Genomic DNA, 7735 nt, shown 5'->3' with positions numbered 1-7735 from the left:
CTGCCCTGCCCTGCCAAAAAGCAGAAATATACAGTAAATCAGCAATATACAGTAAATCAGCAAATATAAGCCAGTCAGCCCATGTCTCAGTTAGCCCATGGCTCAGTCAGCCCATGTCTCAGTCAGCCCATGTCCAGTCAGCCCATGTCCCAGTCAGCCCATGTCTCAGTCAGCCCATGGCTCAGTCAGCCCGTGTCTCAGTCAGCCCATGGCTCAGTCAGCCCATGTCTCATGCAAGCCAATGATAATAAGTGGGGCAGTCTGTTACAGAATGTACGCCATAAAAAACGTGTGTCAGTGTGTTGAAATTGCCTTCACGCCTGTCTCTGTGTGAGCTGTGTAATATAGGGGTGTTTTTATGTCACTGGAGAGATAGATAGATTATGTACACTACATGACCAAAAGTATGTGGACATTTGCTGGTCGAATATCTCATTCCAAAATCATGGGCATTAATATGGAGTTGGTCCTACCTTTGCTGCTGTAACAGCCTCCACACTTCTGGGAAGACTTTCCACTAGATGTTGGAACATTGCTGCAGGGACTTACTTCCATTCAGCCACAAGAGCATTAGTGAGGTTGGGCACTGACGTTGGGCGATTAGGCCTGGCTCGCAGTCGGCAATCCAATTAATCCGAAAAGTGTTTGATGGGGTTGAGGTCAGGGCTCTGTGCAGACCAGCCAAGTTCTTCCACACTTATCTTGACAAACCATTTCTGTATGGACCTCACTTTGTGCACAAGGCATTGTCATGCTGAAACAGGAAAGGGCCTTCCCCAAACTGTTGCCACAAAGTTGGAAGCACAGAATCGTCTAGAATGTCATTGTATGCTATAGCATTAAGATTTCCCTTCACTGAAACTTAGGGGCCTAACCGGAACCATGAAAAACAGCCCCAGACCATTATTCCTCCACCAAACTTTACAGTTGGCACTATGCATTGGGGAAGGTAGCGTTCTCCTGGCATCCACCAAACCCAGATTCGTCAGTCGGACTAACAGATGGTGAAGCGTGATTTATCTCTCCACGTCGTCAGCTGATGTGGTGCACCTGGGCAGGCTTGGCCTGCAGGCTATAAAGGGTGGCCAGATCAGCCAACACTCTCTCTCTTCCCTGACTGGCAGGCTGGCTTCCACCATCTTTTGTTTTTTTGGTCTGTTTTAAATGTAAATGTAAATGTACATTTACATTACACCATACAACACCCTCTCCACTCATCCACACACAGCGTACACTAATGATCCAACATACAGCTTATGTTACATTTTTGTATTTGTTAATATTTAGTGTGTATTAATATTAAACGTGATCCTATTTACATGTAAGTCATGCATGGTCTCCCTTTGTTGTTAGGAACAATGAGCCAGGTCGTAACAGGGTTGACCCGTCTATTACAATAGATGTGTTTTTGCATTAGGTTTTAGCCATCTATTTACCCATGGTGCTTAGGGTTTACCCAAGGATTCTTTATTCCTATTTATCACTGCAAGAAATATCCAGCATAAGAAGCAGCCTACTGTACTTTACAGAATATACACCATATAAACCTGCGTCAGCAAGTTGAACAAGATGAGACTTCACGTGTGTGTGTGTGTGTGTGTGTGTGTGTGTGTGTGTGTGTGTGTGTGTGTGTGTGTGTGTGTGTGTGTGTGTGTGTGTGTGTGTGTGTGTGTGTGTGTGTGTGTGTGTGTGTGTGCGTGTGCGTGTGTGTTATTGGTGTGTGTGACACTGGAAATATGTAGGTGGAAGTGCACTCGGTCATTGCTGGTTGTGTGTGTGTGTGTTTGTGTGTCTGTGTGTGTAACTACTGGGGAGTAGGTCAGTGACAGACATCTTTAGTAAAGCCAAGTAGCTGAGAACAGAACAGATGGTTTGAATTGTTTGCGTGGAGAACATTTTATAGCCTTAGGTCTTTTTTCTCTTTTTCCTCTCTAAACATTCTCCTGTCAGAGAACAACACAGAGGAGAGGCAGGCTTAGGCCATGAATGTGTCACTGACTCATGGGTTTGGGGATCTATTTGATTGAAATGGCTATCTGCAAACAATGATTGACAACAACAACTACATCATCATATATCATAAAAAATCAAAATGCTGTGCAGATCCTTCCTGGCTCTATGCATTCCTGCAACCCTAGAGACCAGGGTTCAATCCCCATGTGAGCTCTTTACTCCCTCTTAAGCCATCTCCCCCTGTGTTTCTCATCCATCTGTAAGAAGGCTAATTAATATACACATAGCTGTGGGAAGTAGGGGTGCTGAGGGGGCTAGATAAATAAAACAATGGAGTGGACTAGGACTTCATTACTCCTGTATTTGTGGATAAAAATACTCCTCTCACCCTCCACCCCTCCTATCAACAGCACCCCCAACCCCTCCCATCAACAGCACCCTCCACCCCTCCCCTCCCTCCTATCAACAGCACCCTACACCCCTCCCCTCCCTCCTATCAACAGCACCCTCCACCCCTCCCTCCCTCCTATCAACAGCACCCTACACCCCTCCCTCCCTCCTATCAACAGCACCCTACACCCCTCCCCTCCCTCCTATCAACAGCACCCTACACCCCTCCCCTCCCTCCTATCAACAGCACCCTACACCCCTCCCTCCCTCCTATCAACAGCACCCTACACCCCTCCCCTCCCTCCTATCAACAGCACCCTACACCCCTCCCCTCCCTCCTATCAACAGCACCCTCCACCCCTCCCTCCCTCCTATCAACAGCACCCCAACCCCTCCCATCAACAGCACACTCCACCCCTCCCTCCCTCCTATCAACAGCACCCTACACCCTCCCTCCCTCCTATCAACAGCACCCTCCACCCTCCCCTCCCCTCCTATCAACAGCACCCTCCACCCCTCCCCTCCCTCCTATCAACAGCACCCCCAACCCCTCCCCTCCCTCCTATCAACAGCACCCTCCACCCCTCACCTCCCTCCTATCAACAGCACACCCAACCCCCTCCCCTCCCTCCTATCAACAGCACCCCCAACCCCCTCCCCTCCTATCAACAGCACTCCCAACCCCCTCCCCTCCCTCCTATCAACAGCACCCCCAACCCAAGACATTTTCCCGCGGCCATGAATGTACAGTACGTGTATGTGGGGAGGGCAACACCATTCTGGAAATGAGAGGAAAGGGGGGGGTTCAGGATGCCTCCTGGTATGAGTTTGATTATCTTTCGTAACAGTAACTCTAAGTCCATTGTATTTTGCGCCATGCACTAAATAGGCCACAGTATGTCATTTCAGACGTAGACCAAGTATCTGTAAGTAAAGATGATACAAGACTTTAAGTAGGCCAGAAGAACGTGTACAATACAAGGAAAGGAATGTTAGAGTTGTTTACTTAAAACGAGTGCTGTTCCTTTTGCTGTAGGTCACTCTCCTTCTGAGAACACACTTAAAAATACACTCTTAGAAGACAAGGGTGCTGCTAACTAGATCTATAGTGGCTAGTCCCCATAGGGAAATCCTTTATGGTTGTATGTAGAACCCTGCCAAATGTTCTACCTAGAACCCTCTATAAAGGGTTCTTCTTCTAACTCCTTGTAAATGGTTCTACCGAGACCCATCTATTAAAGTGTCTACTTAAAACCTATGTATTTTATAATCTAAGGGTTCTAAATGGAACCCTCATTGAATGGTAGAATCCTTTTATCTTTTGATACAAAATGAGCATTCTAAACTGATGATTTACAATGCATTACATTCACACTGAGACCTCCGGCCACTCTCTCACTCTGTCTGCATGGGTCTGTAAACTGTAATGATTCCTAAGCCCTTGAAAGCTATCTCTGCCTAGCCATGAGATTGGAGAGTGTCTGAAGATAACTTTGAGAATATAAAGTCAACAGAGATGAAGTTGGAACACGCTGGACGGGTATTTAAGATAATGACTCCAGCATGGATTAATAGATTAGACTTTCATTGGATTTCTAATTTACCCCTCCCTTTTTATTTCTATCTCTCGCCATCCTGTTCTCTCTCTCTCACTCTTTCTCTCTGTGTTAACCTCTCCCTCCTGTTCTCTCCCTCTCCCTCCTGTTCTCTCCCTCTCCCTCCTGTTCTCTCTGTGTTAACCTCTCCCTCCTGTTCTCTCCCTCTCCCTCCTGTTCTCTCTGTGTTAACCTCTCCCTCTTGTTCTCTCTGTGTTAACCTCTCCCTCCTGTTCTCTCTGTGTTAACCTCTCCCTCCTGTTCTCTCTGTGTTAACCTCTCCCTCCTGTTCTCTCCCTCTCCCTCCTGTTCTCTCTGTGTTAACCTCTCCCTCTCCCTCCTGTTCTCTCTGTGTTAACCTCTCCCTCCTGTTCTCTCTGTGTTAACCTCTCCCTCCTGTTCTCTCCCTCTCCCTCCTGTTCTCTCTGTGTTAACCTCTCCCTCCTGTTCTCTCTGTGTTAACCTCTCCCTCCTGTTCTCTCTGTGTTACTCTCCCCCTCTCTTTCTCTCTGTGTTAACCTCTCCCTCCTGCTCTCTGTTCTCTCCCACTCCTCTTGTTCTCTCTGTGTTAACCTCTCCCTCCTGTTCTATCTGTTCTCTCTGTTCTCCCCTCTCCCTCCTGTTAACCTCTCCCTCCTGTTCTCTCCCTCTCCCTCCTGTTCTCTCTGTGTTAACCTCTCCCTCTCCCTCCTGTTCTCTCTGTGTTAACCTCTCCCTCCTGTTCTCTCTGTGTTAACCTCTCCCTCCTGTTCTCTCCCTCTCCCTCCTGTTCTCTCTGTGTTAACCTCTCCCTCCTGTTCTCTCTGTGTTAACCTCTCCCTCCTGTTGTCTCTGTGTTACTCTCCCCCTCTCTTTCTCTCTGTGTTAACCTCTCCCTCCTGCTCTCTCCCTATCCCTCCTGTTCTCTCCCACTCCCTCTTGTTCTCTCTGTGTTAACCTCTCCCTCCTGTTCTATCTGTATTAACCTCTCCCTCCTGTTCTCTCCCTCTCCCTCCTGTTCTCTCTGTGTTAACCTCTCCCTCCTGTTCTCTCCCTCTCCCTCCTGTTCTCTCTGTGTTAACCTCTCCCTCCTGTTCTCTCCCTCTCCCTCCTGTTCTCTCTCCCTCCTGTTCTCTCCCTCTCCCTCCTGTTCTCTCTGTGTTAACCTCTCCCTCCTGTCCTCTCTGTGTTAACCTCTCCCTCCTGTTCTCTCCCTCTCCCTCCTGTTCTCTCTCCCTCCTGTTCTCTCCCTCTCCCTCCTGTTCTCTCTGTGTTAACCTCTCCCTCCTGTCCTCTCTGTGTTAACCTCTCCCTCCTGTTCTCTCTGTGTTAACCTCTCCCTCCTGTTCTCTCCCTCTCCCTCTTATTCTCTCTCCCTCCTGTTCTCTCTGTGTTAAGCTCTCCCTCCTGTTCTCTCTGTGTTAACCTCTCCCTCCTGTTCTCTCTGTGTTAACGTTACTATTTATACACTTTTGTCATACATTATATATTTTAATTTCCACACATAATCCCCATAAACTTGATATAGTTTCACATTCTTTTCTGACAAATGACTAATACGTTTTGCCTGTGTGCTTTTGACCATATGACAGCTAGGTATATATTCTGTTGCAGTGCAACAGAGCAGAAAACCCTAAGTGGCCTACTTCTATGTTTCTACTCCCATCTGGGTTACTGGCTGCCTCTGGCCCCACGGCTGGACAGTGGAAACTGCACAACAAAAGGCAAAGACCAACACTATGTCGCCTCCTATTGATCTCCATATAGACCAACACTATGTCGCCTCCTATTGATCTCCATATAGACCAACACTATGTCGTCTCCTATTGATCTCCATATAGACCAACACTATGTCGCCTCCTATTGATCTCCATATAGACCAACACTATGTCGCCTCCTATTGATCTCCATATAGACCAACACTATGTCGTCTCCTATTGATCTCCATATAGACCAACACTATGTCGCCTCCTATTTATCTCCATATAGACCAACACTATGTCGCCTCCTATTGATCTCCATATAGACCAACACTATGTCGCCTCCTATTGATCTCCATATAGACCAACACTATGTCGCCTCCTATTGATCTCCATATAGACCAACACTATGTTGCCTCCTATTGATCTCCATATAGACCAACACTATGTCGCCTCCTATTGATCTCCATATAGACCAACACTATGTCGCCTCCTATTGATCTCCATATAGACCAACACTATGTTGCCTCCTATTGATCTCCATATAGACCAACACTATGTTGCCTCCTACTGATGTCCATATACAGTGCCATACAAAAGTATTCACCCCCTTTGGTGTTTTTGTTTCATTACAACCTCTAATTTAAATGGATTCTTATTTGGATTTCATGTAATGGACATACACAAAATAGTCCAAATGGGTGAAGTGAAATTTAAAAAATAACTTGTTTCAAAAAATTATAAAAAAATAAAAACCGTAAAAGTGGTGCATGTATATGTATTCAGCCCCTTTGCTATAAAGCCCCTAAATAAGATCTGGTGCATCCAATTACCTTAATTAGTTCAATAAAGTCCACCTGTGTGCAATCTAAGTGTCACATGATCTGTCACATGATCCCAGTATATATACACATCTGTTCTGAAAGGCCCCAGAGTCTGCAACATCACTAAGCAAGGGGTACCGCCAAGCAAGCGGCACTATGAAGACCAAGGAGCTCTGCAAACAGATCAGGGACAAAGTTGTGGAGAAGTTCAGATCAGGGTTGGGTTATAAAAAAATATATCCGAAACTGAACATCCCAAGGAGCATTACCATTATATCCATTATTAAAAAATTGAAAAAACATGGCACCACAACAAACCTGCCAAGAGAGGGCTGCCCACCAAAACTCACAGATCAGGCAATGAGGGCATTAATCAGAGGCAACAAAGAGACAAAAACCCTCCTACAAAGATCAGGCAATGAGGGCATTAATCAGAGGCAACAAAGAGACCAAAGATAATTGAGCTTTTTGGCCATCAAGGAAAACACTGTTTGGCGCAAACCCAACACCCCAAGAACACCATCCCCACAGTGGGGATGTTTTTCCATCGGCAGGGACTGGGAAACTGGTCAGAATTGACGGAATGATGGATGCCGCTAAATACAGGAAAATTCTTAAGGAAAACCTATTTCAGTCTTCCAGAGATTTGAGACTGGGACAGAGGTTCACCTTCCAGCAGGACAATGTCCCTAAGCATACTGCTAAAGAATAAAATGTAGTGGTTTAAGGGGAAACATTTAAATGTATTGGAATGGCCTCAAAGCCCAGACCTCAAGCCAATTGAGAATCTGTGGTATGACTTAAAGTTTGCTGTACACCAACAGAACCCATCCAACTTGAAGGAGCTGGAGCAGTTTTGCCTTGAATGGGCAAAAATCCCAGTGGCTAGATGTACCAAGCTTATAGAGACTTGAGACTTGCAGCTGTAATTGCAAAAGGTGGCTCTACAAAGTATTGACTTTGGGGGGGTGAATAGTTATGCACGCTCAAGTTCTGTTTTAGTCTTATTTCTTGTTTGTTTCACAATTAAAAATATTTTGCATCTTCAAAGTGGTAGGCTTGTTGGGTAAATCAAATGATACAAACCCCTAAAAAACTATTTTAATTCCAGGTTGTAAGGTAACAAAATAGGAAAAATGCCAATGGGGTGAATACTTTCGCAAGCCACTGTAGACGAACACTGTTGCTTGTACTGAGGAAGAGCAGGGTTAAAGCCATAATCTGCAATTTGTTTGGTAGCCAAATGTTTTCAGCCCCGCCACTTGGTTTGAAGTCATATTCAAGAATCAAAATG

This window comes from Oncorhynchus nerka, linkage group LG4 (genome assembly GCF_034236695.1).
Source record: "Oncorhynchus nerka isolate Pitt River linkage group LG4, Oner_Uvic_2.0, whole genome shotgun sequence".
Classification (NCBI taxonomy): Eukaryota; Metazoa; Chordata; class Actinopteri; order Salmoniformes; family Salmonidae; genus Oncorhynchus; species Oncorhynchus nerka.
The sequence above is the reverse complement of the archived record's forward strand: the minus strand, read 5'-3'. Positions refer to the sequence as shown.